The sequence below is a fragment of the Pholcus phalangioides genome, unplaced genomic scaffold (genome assembly GCF_987345545.1).
Source record: "Pholcus phalangioides strain wild (caught in Gottingen) unplaced genomic scaffold, Ppha-v1.0 ptg000010l_1, whole genome shotgun sequence".
NCBI lineage: Eukaryota > Metazoa > Arthropoda > Arachnida > Araneae > Pholcidae > Pholcus > Pholcus phalangioides.
The window spans coordinates 39419043-39444789 of record NW_028301603.1 but is presented as its reverse complement, the minus strand read 5'-3'; the positions used below and the strand labels follow the sequence as shown (position 1 = coordinate 39444789).

At 39.7% G+C, this 25747-nt stretch overlaps 1 non-coding gene across 1 annotated transcript; it reads left to right on the top strand.

Moving 5' to 3' along the window:
* The first annotated feature begins 5461 nt into the window (after nt 1-5461).
* Nucleotides 5462-5553, top strand: TRNAI-UAU (transfer RNA isoleucine (anticodon UAU)). The gene is given in 2 exon segments: nt 5462-5499; nt 5518-5553. It is a non-coding gene; the product is annotated as a tRNA-Ile (tRNA).
* Nucleotides 5554-25747: the final 20194 nt, after the last annotated feature.

Genomic DNA, 25747 nt, shown 5'->3' with positions numbered 1-25747 from the left:
AATTCAACTCATGCCAATTTCATGCCAATGCAGCTGTTCAGCATCCTCTCTCCACGGTGTCTCCAGACTCGAATCCGACCATCGTGGTGTTGCAGACAGAAGCGTGACTCGTCAGTAAAGACAATTTCATTCCATTGTGCCGTCCACATCCTTCTTTCATCGCACCATTGGCGGCGGAGACGTCTGTGGTTCTGCGTCAAGGGTAGACGAAGCAATGGACATCTTGCGGACAGACCACTCTGCTGTAAACGGCGTCGAATGGTACGCGCAGACACTGGATGATGCGGTACAGACTGAATGCGCTGTGCTATGGTTCGTGATGTGGCTGAGCGATCCGTCACTGCCATACGCACAATACGCCCGTCATCACGTGAAGTGGTGCACTGAGGTGGATGCGATCGAACACGTCGGTCCGTCGTACCCTCCTGCATCCAACGATCACATATCCGCATTACAGTTGTTTGGTTTCGTCCAACACGACTACCGATTTCCCTGAAAGATAATCCACAATCTCGGTAGGCCACTATCCTTCCTCTGTCGAACTCGGATACTTGATCAAAAGATGATCGCTGTTTTCTACGAGGCATAATTGATCGTTTTTTTGAAAAAACCACAAGAAAAACACAATTGCCGTACTTCAAATCGTCGAAATCTCCAAGCCTTAAATAGCTCTTTGAAGTGGCGCCACAGGCGCACGTGATGTGCGTCTGCGCTGAAATTCTAATCATTTGCATATCTCACCTCCGCTAATGCATGTTGTAAATTTCATATTATTTGCATGCTTCTTTCAGGGTGTTACATTTACTGACTGACTGACTGAGGTAGATACATTTTCTCAGGGCGTACCGAGTCTTAAAGACTCCCATAAGCTTCCCTGTTTGATGCTGCTCCGTACGAGCTGTTACATTTACGGTGGCCAGCAGTGTATTTATCAAAATCAAACAACTTTCGTAAATAACAACCGATAAAAAATAACGTAAAACAATTGTTAAATCTCTTTAATTAAATTAAAGGGGTTTCAACTGAAGTTATGATTTAACTTGATGGAAGACATCATATATCAGCTATCAATAGTTATCTCAGAATCAGTAAAATTCATAGATGGCACTGCCATATATAAATGAGAGGTGTACATTGATGCAGACAAATGCAGGCACACGGGCCTAGCGCGACCCGCAAAGGGCGTTCCATCTGGCCCACAAAGATATTCCGGCCTATTCTGCCAAACGAAAGGGAGTGACGGACGAGCCCAAGTGGATCACGAAACACCACACCAACCATGCTCTATCGCGAACCGTTTTTGAGTTATAGTGAATAATCGATTATGAAAAAAAATGTATCAAGTCGGGAAAAACCAAAATTTGTGAAGTTTCTGAGAGACATACAAGCAAACTAAGCACTCATTTGGAAAGAGCAGAAAAAAATGCTATAAGATGACACCAATTTCATCGAAATATCTGGTTTTAATGGCGAGTCCACAGTCGTTGAATGATTAGAAAAGTTCGAAATCGAATTGTTGCCAAAATTTTTAATCAGCAATTCTGCAAACAATCTTCTTGCTACAAGCGATCAAATTTGCCAAAAACTTGTGCATTTCAGAGCTTACAATAAACCGTACCGGTTTTCTGGTACAGGAGAAATTTAGCCTTTTTTTCGCAATATACATTACTGAAATCAGCGTTAGTCGAAGGAGACATTCGACGAAAATTCGAAATTGGCGGTTACAGATTTTGGCGACAGTTTCATTTTGCACAAAAAATCCTTTAAGGTGACAATACCTCTATCTACAGGACATCCGTATTTAATGGGTATTTTCAAGCGAGATCAGTGAAGTGAAAAATCGAATTGTCCTCAAAACCTACTAAAACCACTTCAACGGACGTAGATTTCAGTGATGAATTGTAAACGCAAACTTTTAAAATAAATACCATTTCTCCTCAACTGGATGACCAATTTGGGTAATTCTAGGCTCTTTCGGAAGCTGGTGGAATGGAGAAGGTTTTGGCAAAATTTACGGATTTTGTAAATAGAAGGGTGTTTGCGGAATTGACAATTAAAAACTTTGGCGACAATTAGATTTTGAACTTCGCCAATCTTTCAGCGCCTGTAGCTCACCATTAAAACCAGACATTTCAATGAAATTGGTGCAACCTTATAGAATTTTTTCTGTTCTTTCCAAATGTGTGCTCAGTTTGCGTATAGGCCACTCAGAAACGTCACAAATGCGGGTTATTTCATACGTCACACATTTTTTCCCCCATAATCGATTACCCACGATAACTCGAAAACGGTTTGAGAGACGACAAGAGTTGTGGTGTTTCATGATCCACTTAGGCTTGTCCATCACCGCCTTTCGTTTGGCAGAATAGGTCGGATTCACCCTTTATACGGGATATTGCCAATAATCTCAAAGAAATTGGAAGTAAAGTTGCTAATTGAAGCTAAAAAATAGAATGAAAACAAATTGCTGGCGCGCGCGCGCGTGTGTGTGTGTGTGTGTTACGCTAAATATGATAAATCGGTTATCACGCATATTTATCAATAACTTTAATAAGTTTGATAAATTTATCACTTTTACCAAAGATTATGCAGAATAAGCAAGTCTCGTTTGTAAATTTGATAAATAATTGGAATTCATCACTTTTATCTGTGATTATGCATAATACTCTAGTGTAATTGGTTATCGCCCGAGTGGCGTGGCGGTAAGATGCTCGTCTACCACCGTGAAGGTTGCAGTCACGGTCTTTGGTTCGAACCCGAGGGAGGATGTAAATAAGATATTATCCCTAACGAGCTTGAGTCGACCACCGATAGACAGCGCCTCAATTTCCAACCCATCTCATTAATGGCAGTAAATTGCAATATAGCGATATGGCCAGGTTTGGTGAAGTAGTGTAATTGGTGAATTTGATAAATATTTAATTAAATTAAATTCCAAATGTATGTGTGATGAATGCAGTCGGACCTTGATATAATGATAACAAATTTCATGATCTTTCCCGATATAATGATACAATACATATACCAAGTACAGTATATGATACAGTACGATTTAACATGACAACAACACATGACGCTTGGGTATCATGCATAATCGCGGGTAAAAGTGATAATTTTTCTAGTATTTATAAAATTTCACCATCGACGCTTGGGTACTACGCATAATCACCGGTAAAAGTGATAAATTGAGGGAAATTTATCGAACTCAACCAAGCACTTTGCTTGGTTAAGCTTTTTTTAATAGCCTCATTTATCACATTTACCCTATTATATGCTACAGTAAATGTGACACACCCGGTAATTGTGCATAATTGCCAAGTATTTTGGTAAAAAAATGCTCGGCAATTATGCACAATTACCGAAAAAAATATACGCACAACACGCATATATAAAATATATTTTCAATTTTGTGATTTTTTCTCATTGATTCTGAAGTTTCATCAATTGTAAGATTCTTTGTCTCGTAAGTTCCGAATTTTCCTCAACTCTGAGATTTTCCCCCCCTCATTAATTATGAACTTACATCAATTCTTGAATTTTTCCTCTCATTAATTATGAATTTACGTCAATTTTTGGATTTTTCCTCTCATTAGTTATGAATTTACATCAAATCTGGGATTTTTCTCTCATTAATTATGAATTTACATCAATTCTGGGATTTTTCCTCTCATTAATTATGAACTTACATCAATTCTTGGATTTTTCCTCTCATTAGTTATGAATTTACGTCAATTTTTGGATTTTTCCTCTCATTAGTTATGAATTTACATCAATTCTGGGATTTTTCTCTCATTAATTATGAATTTACATCAATTCTGGGATTTTTCCTCTCATTAATTATGAACTTACATCAATTCTTGAACTTTTCCTCTCATTAATTATGAATTTACGTCAATTCTTGGATTTTTCCTCTCATTAGTTATGAATTTACATCAAATCTGGGATTTTTCTCTCATTAATTATGAATTTACATCAATTCTGGGATTTTTCCTCTCATTAATTATGAACTTACATCAATTCTTGAATTTTTCCTCTCATTAATTATGAATTTACGTCAATTCTTGGATTTTTCCTCTCATTAGTTATGAATTTACATCAAATCTGGGATTTTTCTCTCATTAATTATGAATTTACATCAATTCTGGGATTTTTCCTCTCATTAATTATGAACTTACATCAATTCTTGGATTTTTCCTCTCATTAGTTATGAATTTACATCAATTCTTGGATTTTTCCTCTCATTAGTTATGAATTTACATCAATTCTGGGATTTTTCCTCTCATTAGTTATGAACTTACATCAATTCTGGGATTTTTCCTCTCATTAATTCTGAACTTACATCAATTCTTGGATTTTTCCTCTCATTAATTCTGAATTTACATCAATTCTGGGATTTTCCCCTTACTAATTCTGAATTTACATCAATTCTGGGATTTTCCCCTTACTAATTCTGAATTTACATCAAGTAAGTATTAAGTTTGATGAATGTCCCTAAATTTATCACTTTTACTTAATGCATAGTACCCGAGTGTCGTTGGTAAATTTTATAAGTATTAAATATTAATTATCACTTTTATTCACGATTATGCATAATACCTACCCAAGTGTCTCTTTGTTGGTGAACATGATAAATCATACTATATGATTTACTTCTTAATTTAATTAATTCTTAATTGTCATTAATTCTGAAACAATACCTTCCATTAATTCTGCTATTACTTCACCACGCACCAACTCCGACCATATCGCTCTATGCTTTTCTCACTTTTATTACCAGACGCGCCCCGCTCCCCATCCGATACAGACATCAGAGCGTTTCCGAAGGTCGGACACGAATGCAAAAAGGCAGCCAACTTTTTTACTATACTGCAATTTACTGAATTTTCATTACTAATGTAATCGCGTCTTTCATTAATTCCCAGTTTCCATCAATTATGGAATCAATTCTTTCATTAATTCTGAATTTTCATTAATAATGTAATCGCGTCTTTCATTAATTCTCAGTTTCCATCAATTATGGAATCATTTCTTTCATTAATTCTCTATTTTCCCCAATTGTCGGATCACGTCTTTCATTAACTCTCAGTTTCCATCAATTCTGGATTAATTTCTTTCATTAATACTGAATTTTCATCAATAGTGGAATAACGTTTTTCATTAATTCTGAATTTTAACCAATAGTGGAATCAAGTCTTTCATTAATTCTGAATTTTAACCAATAGTGGAATCAAGTCTTTCATTAATTCTGTTTCCATCAATTCTCTGGAAAATCACTTCTTTCATTAATTCTAAAATTTCATTAATTCGGTACGGTAATCATTTCGTTCTTTAACGATCATTTCATGCACATTTTTTCAGTAAATTAAATGACTAAAAAGAATGATCGAAGGGACTTGGGGTCGCTCAAACCATTTTCGCTTTCTTAGAGTAACTAGTTTCAGTAAATAGACCCGCGTTTCCGTCCCCAGTGGCGCAATTGGTTAGCGCACGGTACTTATAAGACAGTGATCGTGAGCGATGCCGGGGTTGTGAGTTCGAGCCTCACCTGGGGAAATTAAACTTTTTTTTCTGTCGTTGCTCTTAGAAGAGGAGCGACCCTTCTGATATAGTATTGGATGTTTTCTATCACTTAAAAGACCAGGATTACACTATAAAAGTTTGATAAAAGTCCTTATATAAAACTTGAAAAATATAACCAATATAAGGTTATTGGTTACATTCTAGGAAATGCAACCGGTGGACCTTATCTGCTGCGTTTTTCAAGTTTTATAAAAGGACTTTTACCAAACTTTTATAGTGTTATCCCGGCTTAAGGCCGGTAAAAGTTCGTTTATAAAACTTGAAAAATGCAACCAATAGGCGGATCAGTTAAGTTCGCTCGAATGATAACAGATGTGTTTATTGGTTACATTTTTCAAGTTTTATAAAAGAATTTTTATCAAAGTTTTATAGTGTAATACCAGCCTTATACAGCCGGCTGATTCCAGTAAAGCAGCGGTTCTTGACGTTTCTCAGCCGCAACCCATCGGTCTAATTTTAATTTAAATGTCTTAATCAAAATGTTTCTGACTAACAAAACGTATAGTTTTCGAAATTAGTGAAACCAGTCCATGGCGTCTTCCCACGTGGGCCAACAGGGCCCCGAACCAAACGGGGCCCCCCAAGGATTAGCTTGTTAGCTCTCACTAATTCTTGCTTGTTATAGTACTGCCATCCTCCTCCTATTCTTCGAACTATGACTACGACTGTAAAACTCCTTCGTAGTCAGAAAAAAATAGCATTTGGTAATAAATACGGGCAAAAGTGTCCGCTTTCCAGTGAAAAAATTGCAAGTGCGCCCCCAGGCACTCGAAGAGATTTGGGCTCTCGGGGCTAGAAAACCGATTTTATCTACCTAGGCCCTCAACCTTAAAGGTTCACTATCTTGGACCGAACTTTAAGATATTGATTTGCTACGAAGTTGTAAGGTGAAAATGTAATCAAAATATTTGTACCTCCTTTTACGGCCCCGAAAATTTAGCGGCTCGGTGCGGCCGCACCCTTCGCACCTGCTCAAGTCCGGCCATGCGTACGGTTTTGAAGGTCAAACTTACAAGAAGGATGTCGACTTTTTCGAGAGTGCAGGGAGCAATCACGTGCAGGACTCGAGTTTGGCTTGATGGGGGGACCCCGAGCAAAAGAGGTAGTGGGGGGACACAGACCTCGACTGTGGTGGAGAAGGTTTGGTACGTCAGCAAATCTATGCACTGACTCATCATTACTCTGCGACGGGATTTCTGAAAATTTAACCTCCAACGCGGTGCAAATGTAGTATGGGGGAAATCATTGCAGAACAATTTTCAGGTGACCAATACACAACAAAGCTATCATAGCATCATTCAACCGTTCACTCATACAGTCATGCATACGGTCACTCACACGGTCAGGACAAGTTAAATGTCGGGGGTTAATGTCCCTCAAACGGTGTGGTCACTCACTTAGTTACTCATACCATCATTCAACCGTTCACTCATAGTCATTCATATTCACTTCAGAAAATGGAAGCCAGATGGCAGCATAAACACGAAACAAGCGCAACTCGACAACATAAGTACTTCAGGACCAAGCATACATTCAGAACACACATTCCGGCATGTGCCGATTCGTTAGAAATTCCGTAGAGGAATGTGTACGAGGTGCATGCTTGGTTAAGTATAGAGTAGTATAGTCATTCATATTGTCACTCATACAGACAAGGCAAGTGAAATGTCGTGAGTAAAGTTCCAGTTCAATTGATCACTCATGGGGTCGTTCATACGGTCTGGGCAGGCAAAATGCCAGGGGGTAAATGTCCAACGTACTTGATCATTCATTTGGTAATTAACTTGGTCACTCATGCCATCATTCATATTTTCACTCATATGACCATTCGTATCTTCACTCATACGGTCACTTATTCGGTAGGGGCAGGTGAAATGTCCAACTCACTTGATTACTCACAGGGTCACTCAATTGGTCACTCCCTGGGTATCTCATATAGTCTAGGCAGGTGAATTGCCAGGGGCGAAATGTCGAAGTCGGAATTTGCGAGGACCAAATGTACCGGGGTCGAAACGTGCTAGGGGTTAGATGTCGAGGTCGGAATTTGCGAGGGCGAAATGTATCAGGGTCGAAACGTGCTATGGGTGAAATGTATCAGGGTCGAAACGTGCTATGGGTGAAATGTATCAGGGTCGAAACGTGCTATGGGTGAAATGTCGAGGTCGGAATTTGCGAGGGCCAAATGTACCGGGGTCGAAACGTGCTAGGGACGAGATGTCGAAGTCGGAATTTGCGAGGGCGAAATGTATCAGGGTCGAAACGTGCTAGGGGTGAGATGTCGAGGTCGGAATTTGCGAGGGCGAAATGTACCGGGGTCGAAACGTGCTAGGGGCGAGATGTCGAAGTCGGAATTTGCGAGGGCGAAATGTATCAGGGTCGAAACGTGCTATGGGTGAAATGTATCAGGGTCGAAACGTGCTATGGGTGAAATGTCGAGGTCGGAATTTGCGAGGGCCAAATGTACCGGGGTCGAAACGTGCTAGGGGCGAGATGTCGAAGTCGGAATTTGCGAGGGCGAAATGTATCAGGGTCGAAACGTGCTATGGGTGAAATGTATCAGGGTCGAAACGTGCTATGGGTGAAATGTCGAGATCGGAATTTGCGAGGGCCAAATGTACCGGGGTCGAAACGTGCTAGGGGTGAGATGTCGAGGTCGGAATTTGCGAGGGCCAAATGTACCGGGGTCGAAACGTGCTAGGGGCGAGATGTCGAAGTCGGAATTTGCGAGGGCGAAATGTATCAGGGTCGAAACGTGCTATGGGTGAAATGTATCAGGGTCGAAACGTGCTATGGGTGAAATGTATCAGGGTCGAAACGTGCTATGGGTGAAATGTCGAGATCGGAATTTGCGAGGGCGAAATGTATCAGGGTCGAAACGTGCTATGGGTGAAATGTATCAGGGTCGAAACGTGCTATGGGTGAAATGTCGAGATCGGAATTTGCGAGGGCCAAATGTACCAGGGTCGAAACGTGCTATGGGTGAAATGTATCAGGGTCGAAACGTGCTATGGGTGAAATGTATCAGGGTCGAAACGTGCTATGGGTGAAATGTATCAGGGTCGAAACGTGCTATGGGTGAAATGTCGAGATCGGAATTTGCGAGGGCGAAATGTATCAGGGTCGAAACGTGCTATGGGTGAAATGTCGAGATCGGAATTTGCGAGGGCCAAATGTACCAGGGTCGAAACGTGCTAGGGGCGAGATGTCGAAGTCGGAATTTGCGAGGGCGAAATGTATCAGGGTCGAAACGTGCTATGGGTGAAATGTATCAGGGTCGAAACGTGCTATGGGTGAAATGTATCAGGGTCGAAACGTGCTATGGGTGAAATGTATCAGGGTCGAAACGTGCTATGGGTGAAATGTCGAGATCGGAATTTGCGAGGGCGAAATGTCGAGATCGGAATTTGCGAGGGCCAAATGTACCGGGGTCGAAACGTGCTAGGGGTGAGATGCCGGGAGCAAAGTTTCTTAAATCGATTCAATGCTGTCTCAACATTTGGAAAAACGTTTCTTCCAAACCTCTGGTGTTATTTAACATTAGTGGGGCATTGTGTCAGCAACCTGAACCAAGGATGGACATTGTCGCAGTTAGTGTGGAAGAGTGTTCGTAAGATCAGATGCATTAAACTTTTGCATTAAAAATATGCAGTCTTATGAATCTTTATGAATATTTCAGGGTTTCGCGCTGTTAAAACAACACGTAAAACTTTCTTGTCACCGTTTCATAAATCATTTCACGGTCGGAAGGATACGAAACTGAAGAATCGAATGAAATACTGTGACACGTTGAAACATATTTTTGTCGTGGAGTTAATACAGCAATACCTCGGCTAACGAACACCTCGGCTTACGAAGTTTTTGGCTAACGAAGATTTTTTTTTCGTGATTTTTCTGCCTCGGCTAACGAACATTCTCGTTGATATGTATATATGCACATGCAAATATTCAGCACGTGCTCAATGTATGTACGTGAACTAAATTTTAATACCAATCACCATCAGAATTACTGCCACTCGAGTTTTATTAACTCACGTCCACCCAACGCCACCTGTAGAACAAGGCCTCCGCACGAAGCTCGTGACATCACTGAAGAATGCCATTTCACCTATTGGCATTGTATATAGCAGGCCGACGGATGCGATGTCTTTACCTTTTTTTGCAGTATATCCAATGGCAATAGGATAAATGGCTTCTTCATTGACGTCACGAGCTTCGTGCGGAGGCCTTGTTCTATAGGCGGTGTTGGCCCACCTCAGAGCTTTTTTTCCAGTTGTACTTTCAATTTTATTTTGGAGAAATTTTCGAACCGTTTCTCACGGCGGCATGACCGCAGAAAAAATTGCCAACCTCTCGATGAGTATAAAAACAAGCCTGCCGTTCGGAATCGGCAATAAATTGTATGTCCCGATCTAATTAGCCCTCGTGTGCAGAAAATGACCATGGTGCGACAAAAATGATCAAATGATCGAACCGTTTCATGTAAAATAAAAGATTTATCTAGCTTTATTATCTAAAAGCTGTTGTTTCTTTTTTTTATGTGCATTATGATAAAAATATCTTCAGTATCTCTCACCTCCCGGTAGGTTCTCATTTATCCAATTTCGAAGCTGCTCATTTTAACCTTTTTATTCAGTTACTGTCATTTTTGTTGCACTACTTGGTGTTTTAAGAAAAACTTTCATCTTCAAATTTTGGGCCGTTTCTGGAACGAATTAAATGATTTTTTGTACAAACCTATGGGGGAAAACACGTTTCGGCTAACGAATGAGATTCCTGGACGAATCATCTTCGTTAGCCGAGGGAGGTATCACTGTATTGCAATAGGTGTATTGTACACGCTGTGTAAAGTCTCTTACTGATTGGTATAATATGGAAATTGATATTTAATAGGTTTTGCCAGTAATGGGCACTTTGGAAATACAGGATGGACAAAAAGTCCGTAGAAACTTTAAAAATGAATAAAAACCGGGAAAATAACCGAAATAAAAAACTGTCTGCAGGGTTAGCATCGCTAGGTCACGGGAATTTGTTTAAGACGGGGAAAAAAAATCATTAAAAAACCGCCGATGGGTGGCGCTGGCGTACACAAGTCAAAGAAAAGATACGCAAATAACGAACAGAATGCCTCCAACTCGTTTATTACAGCAGTATGTGCTCCACATGACCACCACCACAGGGGATAGGTAACACATTGCAAGAGAGTCACAAATCCAGCAACGGCAGAGTGCAGCAGGTGAAAAAAAAATTCCGATGACCTTTCAGCGATGCTAACCCTGCAAACCGTTTTTCATTTTTTTTCCGGTTTTTAATCATTTTTGAAGTTTCTACGGACTTTTTGTCCACCCTGTAATATGGTGTGATTTATAAAAAACAAATTAATTTTCCTAAAAAACAATTTTACCGAACATAATTTGAGTGAAATATATAGTATTGTAAATTTGGGGCACTGAGAAAATGCTCAAGTTGGCCATGAGGAAATCGGGCCCTGGTTACGCGCGCTCTTGTTGGTACACGGGGCTTGAAGCTATAAAGAGAGAATTTTCTGAACCCGCTTTACATTAGAAGAACGCAGGTGTAGTGGGAATGTGATTGAAGTGTTTAAAAGTTTTTTCAACGGGACATCATACATATAGAAACGTCCTCTCCACTTGTCAATACAAGATTCATCTCCTCAAATAACCAGTCTTTCGATGAATCTTGTATTGACAAGTGGAGAGGACGTTTCTATATGCATATGCCCATCTGGTTGGCCTTTGTCATTCACGAGCTATTAGTTGATTGTTGACGCCGTCCATGTACGGTGCCTTTCAACATATATATACGCTCCAAGGTTGAAGTATTCTATCTGCTTCCATAGCTTAGATGGCAGAGCACTCGTCCGACAAGCGAGAGACCAGGGTTCGAGTACCCGTGGGGGCAGTGATGAATTTTCTTCCTCGTAATCTTCATCTCCACAAGTAACCAGTCTTTCGATGAATCTTGTAGGGACATGATAATTTTACGAGTTTTTTTTTCAGCCCCCCCCCCCCGTTGGACATTTCGCCTCTCTGTGGCCCTTGAATTTTGATTTGTATCAAAAATGCAATTTGTAGCAATTTGTATTCATCCAACGAGGTCCAACTTTGATACCGACTTGCGAACTGAAGCCGTTCGCACGGAAACAACTTGGCCATGTGATTGGTTAGCCACAACACACGCCACTTAGTGTTGTAGTGGTGGGTTGGTAAGATAAGGAATTAGAGATGGTAAGAGTTCAGGGTACATGGGTTCAAACCCACTCACCTCCAAAAAATTACTTTTCTAAATTTTATTTGGGGCATATTGTAGTTTCACTCAAGAAATTGGCAAAAGGGTAATTTTTAAAAAAAGCCGCTGTGGTGGTCGAGTGGTTATAGTGACGGACTCGCGATGCGAGGATCCGGGTTCGAACCCCGCAGTGGTGGTCGGCTGAAGTTGGTTTTCTGTGGTTCCCAACTTCAAGGCGCAATTGCGAGCCGATCTCCCCGTTAAAAAGTATCGCCACAGAGAGCAACAGTCCTACAACGATAAATCATTCAATCATAACACTTCACTCATAGTTAGAAAAACTGGTGGCAGATGGCAGCACTACACATAACAAGCATTACAGAGAAACAAAAAAAGAACTTCACGTCAGGTTTCACTACACGTACACGCACATTCCCGCATGTACCGATTCGTTGTGGGTTCCGGGGGGGGGTGCATGCTGGACCTCCAAAAAATGGCTCGGGGATCCATGATGTTCTAAAGTCAGCCACCTCGTTGGGCAATGCGGCGTTGTATTTGTATTGTCCATCTGTATTGGAGCCCCATAAAATAGGGCCGCCACCCGAACTCTTGGTATGATCTGATCATTTCCGTATTTGCGTGCCCTCGCACATGCTTTTTAGAAATTTAATGTTCATGACTCGGGGAGGGTTCTTTGGGTCCCACTCCAGGGCTCCCGATTTATTTTTCATTTTTACTTATTTGCTTTCTACAGTCTCGCACTTTTGTGTATATATTTATACTAGTACATGTTACTTTGAATCTCGTATTTGAACGCATATTGTCAAAGATTTCCCCCCCCCCACACCCCGAACTCGTAGCATAATCTGATTCTCATCGTTTTTTGTAATTGTATATGAATGCACATATATGACTAGGGGTCCTTTAGATACCACGGTAGGGACCCCCCAATCATAACTTTTGTTTTGTAGGTTGGTACTGTTCTGCATTGGAGCATCGTACAAGCTGCTAATATTACTTAACTGCGCATGCAGCTCGTGCATTCCTCTGGTGAATTCCCAATGGAATTGGTAAAAACTAGGGTGACTATACATCCCGTATTTCCCGGGACAGTCCCGGTTTTTTCTGTTTGTTTTTTTTTTAGCTGTCCCGACTTTTTTGCAAAATGAAGCCAACTTGACTATTTATTCTTCAAATTAACGATTAAAATTATCTTTCCAACTCAAAAATTACATTACGATAATTGCAACTACGAACAAGAATATTCATCTCACATATTTATCGGTTTTTTTTTTAAATTCACTGCAATTCGAAGTGGCGCTTCATGTCCCGCGATTGGTTACTTTTTTTAGAGATTTTTTGGTCCGAGTTGGCACTTCGCTCACTTTTGGCGATGATTGGCAATATCCCGTATTTCTCTGGAGTAAATATGGTCAGACTAGTATAACCGGAAACGCGTTCTTGGTGTATGCGTAGGCTGACCATATTTCTTCGAGAGAAATACGAGACATCGGGATTCCAAATACGGGAAAATACGGGACATCGCCAATTATCGCCAAAAATGACGCCAAAACCAAACAAAGTTGCCAAATATTATTGAAATTACGGAAAATCACAATGGCGGGAAATGATGCTTTACTACAAATAGCAGTGGATTAAAATGTATTCCACGAAAAAGAAGCGTTCACCAAATGTGGGAGATTAATATTCTCATATATAGTTGTAATTATCATAAAATAATTTCTAAGTTGAAAAATAATGTCAATCTTTGACTTCAATAAAGAATAAAAATTCAAGTAGGCTTCGTGTCAAATACGGGAAAAACCGGGACACTTTTGCCAAAAAGTCGGGACTGCCAAAAAAACTGAAAATACCGGGACTGTCCCGGGAAATACGGGACGTATGGTCACCCTATGTATGCGTGGCCCTGGCGTATTTACCACGGCAAATGTCCCGTAGTCTAAAGCCGATATTTTACGACTTCAGATAAATATTGCTAATAAGCGTGAAAGAAATAATATTTGTTTTAATATAATTAAATTATTATATATATAACTATTTTCAGTATCTATATATTCATACGATATATTTTGTATTATAAACAAAAAAAACGTTTATTTTACTGTAATTTATCGTATTCAGGTAACTTTAAACTGAAGCTATATATATATTGTTAAAAATAACTGTCATACAAACTTTTTTGACTATTTTGCCAATAGATGGTGCGTGCAACAGCCATGTATTGCTGTACAAAAGGAATCCGATCTTCCAGCCATTGCGGGCCAAATTCGCGAAGCCCGTGGCAACCAAGTCGTACCGCGGTATTCTCGGTTATCAAACACGGTTCCGCAAAATTATTGAACACTCTTACGAATTTACTTCTTCCATCAAATTTGAATTTCTATTCATTTTCGGATAATTTCCTTTCATTAATTCATTAGTTCATTATTCAACGGTTTCTTAATTAATTTTTTTTTCCATTCATTCCTTATTGTTTATTTCTCTTATGATATAAATCTTAAATTCCGCCCGACAAATCTGAAAATTAATTTTTTCATTAATTTTAAATTTTCATCAATTATGAAATTATTTCTTCCAAAAATTATTAATTTTTTCATGAAAATTATTACTTTTAATAATTCTGAAATCCCTCTAAAATTCTGAGATTAATTTTAACAATTTTGAAAATTACTCTTGATAATTAATTCTGCAATAATTTCTTTTCCAAGAATTCTGGAACTATTTTTTTTTTCCATCAATTACAGATTTTCATAAATTATGTGAAATTATTTTTTCAATAATTCTAAAATTATTTCTTTAAGGTGGTTTTTTTAGCATTTCCTTAAATTACGTAACTATGTAACCTTTTTGGATGCTCAATTCGGCCTCTTGAAATATGGCCCTGAGAATTCGTTACGACAGCCCTTTTAATGTATCGGATGCACAGCCTAAATTTATACAGCCTGGAAGTATCTCACAGCTCTAAATACAGCAGTACAGATTTCAGTGGTCAGTGCTCTTTAACGAACATTTTTTTTGGAATGTATTCGTTTCCCTACGTAAAGTAGCTATTTTATGAAAATGGTCGGCGATTTCACACACTCTCCGGCATGCAATTTTGCAATTTAGACGGGCCAACAACTATTCGAATTTTATTGTAGTAATTAAGATTAAATTTTTTTATTAGAACTTGCTGGAAGAAGTAGGGCCCACACGCTCAACCTATGGCCAAGCGTGCCGAATGTGTCTCTCGGAGTGACTGATGTGGCCCGGGACCTCAAAACTATTTTTGTAAAAATGAGCCACGCCAGATGAATCAACTGATCTGCGGTGCAGTTCAACATCACTTAAGAGGCTCCCAGATCGTTTAAGTGATCCGCAGTATATTAACAGATCCCTTAGGGCAGTTCTAGATCCCTTAGGTCAGTTCTAGATCCCTTAGGTGACTCGCGGTACATTTAGAGATCACTTTGATGATCTGTTCCTCTATCACTTGAGTGATTCGCGGCACATTTCCAGAGAACTTTCGCGGACCACGACATATTTTCGGATCATTCAAGTGACCCGCTGCGCAGTTCTAGATCACTAAAGTGACCGCACGGGGGGGCACTTCTTCATTACTTAAACGGTCGCGGCACATTCCCAGATCACTTGAGTGATTCGATTCTGCTACCTATAAAAATAAAACATTTTAAATAACAGAATGTTATCTAAAAATAAAATATTTTCACTACATGTGGGGACATTCTGCTATCTACAAATAAAATATTATTAAGGCATTATATCAAATTAAATATTGCGCAGACATTCTGCTATATATAGCATTTTCAACATGTGGAGACAGTCTGCTATCTCTAGGAATTAAAACATTTTCACAATATGGAAAAGGTCTGCTGTTTGAAAATAAAAAAAATTGCCAACCGTGGAGACATTCTATCAGAAATGAAACATGTGACGGTCAAGGCCGACCGTATCCGTTAATATAGGTGGCGCGCCCGAGATTCGCTCTCGTAGCAGTCGTGTTCGAGAGTAGTTCGAATGAAGTTGTTGTGATGTCGCCCACGCGGTGTATATGTTGTCGTAAGCCGGATTCCCCCCCCCCCCCAGATGTAAATTTTCAGTCCCTTGAAAATAATAATATAGTAGTTTAAACCCTGCGAGGAATCCGGCTAGAACAAAACATACACCGCGTGGGCGACATTACAACAACTTCATTCGAACTACTCTCGAACACGACTGCTATACGATAGCGAATCTCGAGCGCGCCACCTACATTAACGGATACGGTCGGCCTTGACCGTCACAAACATTTTTTTGTTTTTTAACCTATGAGAAATTCTACTATCTAGAAATGAATTCCCAATGTGGAGATATTCTCTTATCAAGAAACAAAACATTTCTACTACCAAGAAATAAAATATTTCATAATGTGGATGTGAAAACATTCTGCTATCTCGAAGTAGAAATAAAAATTCGCAATGTGGAAACGTTGTTATCAATGAACATTTCCCACAACAAGAAACATTTCCACAACGTTTAGATATTCTGCTATCAAGAAACAAAACATTTTTGCTAACTGGAAATGGAGCATTCTCGCTATGCGGAGACATTCTGCTATCGAAAAAAAAATAAATTCACAGCGACGAACATCTAACGAACGATCAACTTGTCCTCCGACTCTTTAGCATGGGCCGCTGACGGTTTATGTGCATGGTACCTGAATTGACCATTCCTCAAAAACAGAAACTTCACCATTTTTAGGTACTATAACGTACGAAGTCATCTATTAGGCCTCCCCATTGAGAATAGGCAAAAAAGGAATCATAATCTTGAATAAAGGGAAGAACTGAATGGCCTCCGTGGCGTGATCGGGAGGAATAAATCTCATCCTCAGAAGATTTTGTTTTCCGGCAAGTCATACGATCGATAATTGCACATCTCATGGCAGTCTATATTATGTAATAACAATAATAACGCATACTCCACCCTCCCACCTTTTCCCCCCAACACACACACTCACACTGCAAGGGCTAGAATGAACAGTATCTCAGAATTTATGCGAAGAATCCATGCTGTCAAGAGCAATTCCTGCTCCACCTACGATATTGCGATGGGAAGTGATTTTCGACCTGTTAAGACTGTTTCGGGAATATTATTTGTGAACTTTTCTTTCAATTTTAAAGTTTAAAGGGTAATTTATACTTGTTATTTTCCAGTTTGATCAAAATGGCTTTGAAGTGTTTGATACAGTGATTCGAACCGTTTTAATAAATATCCGTCGCATATAAATACTGTTCATACAGGGTGTTCATAAATAAACTGGCATCACGCAGTCGTACGTTGCGCCCATTCTGATGGGGAGGTACTCTGATGGAACTTTGTACATTGGCGTACTCAGGCGGAGGGGGCTGGTTTGGGGTTCTAACTCCACCCTCCCCTTCAAGCCAAGATTATAGCGTTATTTTTGCAGGAAAAAACGTAAATCCCTTCCCTCCCCACACCTTGGGAAAATTCTGGGTACGCCTATAATTTTGTATATAGGATGTATGGACCGTGGAAGGGAAGAGAAAGGATCCCGGAGGTAGTAAATTGTAACACAATTGACACGTTTAAAAAGAAATACGATAAACATGTTGGGGTAAATCGAGAAGCTATCCATTCTTAGAATAAGACATCCATAAGTATTCTTTATGGGCATTGTATAATATTTTATCATGTGTATATATTGCTTGTAATTTGTGTTAATTGCATTTTCAATTGGGTTGCTGTATTTTTGAAACATATGACATCCATATTTTTATGGGCATCTTTTTATCAGCCACCTCGTTGGGCATTTTGCCTGTTGTGGCGTTGCATTTGTATTTGTATTTGTATTTGTATTTAGTAAGAAAAAATAATTGAATATCTGACCACCACCAGGTGAAAAGGTGACGCGTTTTATCACAAATATCTTCCCCCCATATTCCAAATAATGTATATACCAAGTTTCAATACGTCCACCACAACGGTCGGAGTAGTGTCAATATAATTAAGCTGAAAAGTGTGAGTGTTTCACACATTACTGTATATATACCCTGTACTTAAAAATATATTACTTCGCTCGAAAGATGTAATGTATGCACAAAATCTGTGCGTACATTTCATCAATGATTTTTCTCAAAATGATCTCAACAGATTCCGTCGATATATAGTAAGTGTTAGTCGGCTGAAGCTGGTTTTTTATGGGTCCCAACTTTGAGGCGCGAATGCGAGCCGATCTTCCCGTTAAAAGGTCTCGCCACAGGCAGCAACAGGAATACAACGGTACACAATTATTCAATCTCTACACTTCACTCATAGTTAGAAAAGTTGATGGCAGATGGCAACATGATAAACATTGCACAGAAACAAACTTCACATAAGTTCACAACACGTATACCCACATTCCAACATGCACCAATTCGTTAGAAGTCCCGCAGAGAAATGAGGACGAGGCGCATGTGTGGTTTAGTAGTAGTGGTGGTACGTACTATTATGTAGTGGCGATGACTTAAATTACCGATGTCTCAGCTGCAAAATTGAAGACATTTCCATTTGTCATCACTACTGGCATGACACTTTAGACAGGCCATGTCCTCGATTACAGATCACGGTTTGTAGACAAGGATTGCTGACAGACCAGTCTGCTGCAGAGAATGAGTTGTGCTCATTGATTCAAAACCGTCCCCGTGTTTTCTTGTCTTTGTGGTAATACACTGAAATCCGCTGGAAAATAAGGTTTGCTGGAATGCTCGGTACTTTTTGAACGAATTGGATTCAGCCATTAGGTTGACCATTATAGATTTTAGCAACATGCTTTTGAAGACTTTGGAATGAGTTTCAAATGGGTTCTTTGGTTTTGAAGTTCCAACTGTTTTCTCACAGAAATGAAGCATCGTTGTCTTTCACGGGACACCAACCCCATCAAAATCATGAATAAGGCAGGACGAAGTCCCCTCAAGACATTGGGGTCGTTAATTAGGACCTTTTCTACAAGGACCTTTACAAATTCATCCTACCTTTATATAGCTTGGACTTTGCATTTGTGACATGAACTTTAATCCTGTATGGTCCCGTGTATACATGGCAAATGCATGGTCAAAAAACCCCATTACATCTATTTCTTTTCTCAAGCTTTATTCAGTATTTCAGAAAGTACATCTTTTAGAGTCATTACTAGAGCTAGGATTTCTATGGCTTTGCCTTTTTTTTTTTTTACTTTTTTGCGTGTTTCATTATTTCTACGTGATAGAGCATATTTTAGTGATTTTAAGGCATTATTTCGCATATTTCTGCATTTTCAATGAGTTTTTCTTTTTTTTCTTGGCATCTCATCTTCCACTGGAAGACTTGTACAAGGTCGAGATAAAAAGAAGGTGGATCTTAGTGCTCAGAACATCTGTGCATTCGTCCTAGTTTTGACAATACTCCACAATACTTTCTTTTTCTTTCTTCAAGCTGGAGACAGAATTTTGCCAAGTACAACTTCTGCACGCTTTTAATAGTCTTGTCCTCAAGGTTCCCTGGTGATCTCTCTAGTTATTTTTCCACAGTCCTCTCCCCCAACCCCCCAAGAGCCAATTTCCAAGTTAGGCTTCAGCAATCAACGCCAGAACATCTTTAACATACCCAACTCCCAAAGCGTCATACGTAATCTGCAGTCAGGATTCCATTGGATGCGATCTGTCATCGTTTCAATCATATCCAGCACCCCAAAGGCTTGCCTACGCTTGGTCTGTCAAATACGCTTGAAGTACGTGTCGTCCGGGACAAAAGGTATCCAAAAGTAATAGCTCATCAAGGAAACAAATATTTTCTGGATTTTATGCAGAGGTGAACTCGGAAAGAAATGTCACCTGGTCTACTTGGCCACTACCAGACCCTCTTACATTCCGGGCGAACATGCTACCATCTGTGGCAGTGCCCGGTCGTACGCACGCCTAATGGGGTATGAATGGGCAAAAACGAATCAGTGAATTCACGGCCCGGTTTGACTGGTGTAAGGGCCCGGCGGTTGAGAAACGCTGATCTATACCACTCGCCTGCTTTCCTTATAGCTTATACTTGTAAGTTCAATCAATCTCCTTTTTTGTGGATGTAAGTAAACACTGGGAGAGCTACACATGCTTAGTTATGGAAGTACCAAGAATAGATACGGGATTTCTCCAAGTTTCCTGCCAAGGTCACGCATGTGCACTATAAACAGCTGCTTCGGGACGTTTTCCCGCAACATTTGCGCTCTGGCTGTAGCCAGTGCGTAAACGCCACAACGCAACGTCCAGTGCGAGCTTTGGCTACTTGAATACAAATGACGTCTTTTTGAAACGGTGTTTAGTACTGAGTGGAATGTGAAGCCTCGTACATAATTTGAAACAGCCGCTGCAGCAGTTGATTTAATTTCAACTCAAATTCTACTAAAGACTTGGCAACATATCGAACATCGTTTGTCTGCAGATGGGGTGCTCACATAGAATTATAATTAACCTGCAAATATGAATTTGAGAAAATTTCAACGCAACCAAAATTTATTGGTTAATCTAATCATGGGTTGTCCTCTCACTATAAGCTATAACTTTTTTGAATGTCTGTAGCCCGGATACCCTGTGTAATTCAACCTGTTGATATGACTCGGTATTTTAAAACCTTCAGTTGCTCTTCTGCTATCAACTGTTCTCAACGTGTTTAATTTTTATCGATAAAATCGATCAGAATATCGATGGGATTGTTAGCAAATTCGCAGATGGAGTCAAACTAATCGGGGTAGTCGGGAATCAAACCGATTGGGGTTGCTGCAAACCAACCTAAACAGGATTGCACCGAGGGCAAATGAATGTAGCATGTCTTTTAGCGTCGACAAGTGCATGGTCGCTCATTTTGGTTCGAACAACCGACATTTCACTTACGAATTGAATGGCGTTATTATTCCGGATGCAACTAGGGTCATCCATCTTGATATGGACCGGCTCAAGTTTTCTGAACATTGTTTCAGCGATGGTCAAAAAATCAAATAGAATGCTCGGGCTCCTTCTCAAAAAGGTCTCTTCGCGTTCTCCTAAACTCATTCTTCCACTTTTCCGTGGATTAGTTCGTCCTGGATTGGAATATGCTGTTATGTTTTGGAGACCATACCTACAGAGGGACATAAACTCGGTCGAGTGGTTTGCAGAGAAGAGCTACGCGTGCTCTGTTTGGCACACAAGGCTATGAACAGAAAATTGATATTGATTTCTTGAATAAGTTTACATTAGAGAAATGGAAATGTCTCGGGGGGGGGGGATAATCGATATTTTTAAAATTTTCAATAGGTTTGATAGGACGGACCACGAGTCATTAATACACCGTCAATAACTGCTTCGACAAGAGCACACCAGTATTGATTGGTAAGGGACAATTCTAAGTTGTGGTGTCGCAGGGAGTTTTTCCTGTAATACGGATGTGAATAAATGAAATACACTCATTGCCATAAATTAAGGATAATGCCAGCTCCGGCAAATAAAGGTTCAGAAACAAAACAAACGTTACTTATTCATAAAGCCCATTTATTAAACAAAAGATAAAGAAGATAAAGTTTTTAATTGGGTTGTTGTATTTTTGAAATATATGACATCCATATTTGTTATGGGCATCCTTTTCTCAGCTACCTCGTTGGGCATTTTGCCTGTTGTGGCGTTGTATTTGTATAATCTATCCATATATCATATTAAATTGATGCGGTGAATCCTCGACGGACTCGTGGGTCGTCTCTTATAGTCTTTAAAATATTATCGCAATCGCCTTCCAGTGAGTCTTATGTGATGATGCAGATTGTGAATGAAACGTTAAGACCAAAGTCTGATATTTCCTCAAGCATCCAGAAACGATAAGCTTATAAAACCCTCCCTCACCAAGATTATGCCTCGAGTTATGAGAAAAGAAAATTAGTCGATTAGCTTATTTTCTAATGATGAATAATTGGATATTTCTCACCCACGGCGTCGAAACCAACTCGTGAGTTATTTCTTGATGAAACTTATTTGAGAATGAGGATTTCGGTGAATTGCACAAGCCGATGGAGGGAGCGTCTGTTGTCATAATATTAAGAATCCAAACCTCGTTTCGTTTCACACACAGGAAAAAAAAAAAAACTTTCAATAGGATTATTTATAAGTTATGAAGTATTTTTAAACTGATTATTTTACTTATTACTGAACATTTGATGCTTTCAGCTCTGACTCGTAAATTCCATCAGACGTTCGGATAAATACAAGACATGTTTCCGAAGTCGGGATTGATGAGTTCTTTATCCAATTACGAAGCCCACGGAAATTATTTTTAATTGTTTTTGGCATTCGAATGAATGCATTAGCATGTATGGGACGTCTATTAATAATTCTAATTGGATAATCAACGGTAAGAGGTCGAGAGTGCGGTGAACCGATTTTTCCCATAGAATAGTTGCAATGCAAGACGGTTTTGCCTTCGGAATGAGAACGGGAAACCTAGCGTCACGAAATTAGACGAGTTGTGACGCGTTAGCCTCTCCAACAGTAGACTTAATAATGAAAGCTCAGAAAATCACCACGAAAAACCCCTAAGTCCAATACTTCGTAGGGGACAAATTAGAGGTTTTCATCCCCTTCTACGCTCCACACGAGGGAGTGCTATGGTTTTCTAGAGCGAAACCGGTTCGTAAGTTGGTACTTTCAGTCAGATATGAGGTCCTAAGAGATTAAGTTCCAAGAAGTTCCGTTGAAAATCATTGCAAAATACGTATAAGCCAGGTTTTTAATATACTGTTAAAAATACACCGTCATACTGCTCTCAAAATGCGAGTCACACTGAGAAGGAAAGTGTTCCAAGGGGACGTCTTCAAAAAAGTTAAAAAAAAATTACCACTGATTCTACTCATTTAAATGTGCACAAAAATATAAAAAGAATCCAAAAACAATATATAAGGTGGATTATTAATGGGTCGCTCCAAACAAATTTCAAATATCAATACAATATTTTGAACGCCAACAGAGAACGTCGTACGGGAACTTTAATTATAAGCACATCCTGTACATTTAACGTTTTAAAACTATGTTAGTCAATGCTAACAAATCCACACCTCCAATCGCCAGGTTCGCTTCCGTTCAGTTGAAATAGGCACTTCTTAGAAAATTCTAATACGGCAACCAAATTACCTGATTTCGCAAGCGACCAATCAGACCGTTGCTTCTGATGTACATGCAGGCACTCAGCTTCTTACTGACCACAGCTATAAGACGCCTTGAAAAATCTCTAGCGGGCTCACATCGAGGGTGGAAAAATCAGTTTTCTGTTCAATGTGACGTTGAAACGTTAAAAAAAACGGCATAGAGGGCAGTAGCGGAAATACCGACGTCTCAATACGCATTAATGGCGGTTGATGAGTTGGTCTGGACTTACCCAGAGGCTATATAAAGTAATTACAAAGAACTTTTTTCGATGTCCACCATTTATGGCTTTATATCTTTCATTTAATGTCAAAATTCTGCAAGTTCTAGATTATCCAGGATAATCGGAATCTTGATTGTCTATCATCGTCCGGTTTCCATCCATTATGCGAAGAAATATTGGCGGAGTCCCTAGAAGTATGGGCGTGTATTAACCGACAACAATACTCGAGCCTATCGTTATTTACTGCCAGTCCCTACAAGCAGGGGAATCAATCAGTCATATATTGCTGGCCCGCCCCTAGAGGGATACAGCGGGATCCTAGTTGAAATTCCCCCCCCCCCCAAAACAGGGGATCCCAAATGAAAAAGAGGCAAAAGAAGACCCAAGAAGCTTTGAAGAAAAGCTAATCAGATGTAGAAAGACGAACATTAGGGCACCGGGTTTGAATGTTCGACGAGACCCCGGCAGATGAAAGCACCAGGCCTGCAACTGGGGGGGGGGGGGCTGGCGAGCTGGCGGGTCTGGTGCTCGGGTGCGGGACCAGGAAAGGAGCAACTCTCACCTTTCAACCTCTCCTTCAACATTACAAACGGGGTGCCAAAATGTATGCCTGCCCCGGCTTATTAAGCTTCTAGTTGCGGCCTTGGAAAGTGGAATTTTAATTTAACCTCTTCGCTTGCAAGCGATTGGTAAGAAATTTGGATGATCTCTGCTTGACGAATCGGCGATAAATATGGTAACCTTGTCCTGGCCTAACCTTAGGAAAAGGAAGGAAAGAAAAATCAGAAAAGTAAGAAAACAAAAACAAATGAGTGAAAAGCAGTGTAATACATAAGTATAAGATAGGGCTCTATCTATACCCCCCCCCTCTCTCTCTTTTACCTCTGTAATACTTACAGATAATATAGTAAATACGAAGTAGATTTCTCTTTTCGCCTTCACCTACCCGTTCCCTTTCTCTCTTACATGTATATAGTAGAAGGATACATCACGAAGGTAAAGGTTGCGACAAAGCTTCGCGGTGATGAGGAAAGATTAAAGAAAACAGAGAGAACTTTTTTTTAAATTTTATTCCACGCAATATTGCGTCCTTGATCGTAAAGTGATTGAAAATTGAAGAAAAAAAGGACTATATGACCAAAACACAGATTACTAATTTAAAAAAAAAAAAACCACATCTGACTAGGCTGGACCTGATTTTGGGGCACCAGCTAGGCCCCTAACTTGAGAAGGCGTGGGTTTCTATCACATCAATTCAGGTGCCACACAAAATATTCGATACATTCAATTTTGACGTAGAATTCGGAAGCTGAAACGTCTGCAGTAAACGCTATATTTGCAATACTCAAATATATTTCCCGGAAAATAATTCAATATACTAGTCTGCTCAGAAATCTACGGCTTCTTCGTTAGGGTGCTATTTGTATATATATATATATAATTGCACTAAAAGGTCGTAATCGTTTCAAAGATGACCCACGAGCTTACAATTGCCATCACAATAACAACTACAAAAACAAGGCTTATTCCTAAGAATTGCAAACAGCTTTAATTGATCGATTTTGCTCGAAGTCCGTCCCACGATCGTCTTTTGGCTTCTTTAAAAAGAGCCCTTTTTTGGCTTTTTACTCCCCTGGAGCCAAGTCCCGGTACCAAAGCAATTATCAGCAGAAGCCGCCTTTTGAACTCGAAACTTCTCGAATAATTACAGATGATTAATCTCCGAGTAATAATTACACGCAAACAGGACTGAACTGACTTTTAAATGAATTTATTTCGGAATCCGTTCAAGTGTTCGGAAGTTTTTTTTTTGCCGTGTTTGTTGCGGTGGAGCTGCTGATTGTTGCTAACAATCGAATGGTGGGGTACGGGGTCGGATTTAAAAGGTTCTTTTGTGAGTGAGTCGTTCGCTCTGTGCGCCTTTCTCTACCGAGTGTCTTCCTAAGTCTAATTACATTAGTTCTCTGAATACATCCGAAAAATACGGTAAATAGTATTTAGCGGATGCGCTCTACGGGGATTATGCCCATTGATAAATTAGATTGGCTCAATTGTAGAGCAATGATTGTTGTGTATGTCTTTTGATGCGGAGTTCTACAAAATCCAAACAAAAAACAAGAAAATCCCATACTTTTTTCGTAGCACAATACAGTCAAATCCCGTTATAACGAACTCCACGAGAACGGAGAAATCACTTCTTTAACGAAATTTTGTTATAAAGGAATTCCAGCTTTTTGCATTGCTGCTGATATGTAAACTTATTTGTGGGGGAGTAGAAAAAGTCCCCCACAGTTATATAAAACGAGATTTTCGCTATAACAAAATTCGTTAAAATGGGATTCGACTGTATATGGAAGGGTCTTCAACTTTCTTCCGAGTCACGAGGACAATCGATAGACATTGTCAGAAAAAGGACCACCCATGCGGGGGGAAACTCTTACTTATGCTCAAACTTGGATCATAATAATAATCATTTAACAACTTCAATAGCGTATCCACAGTC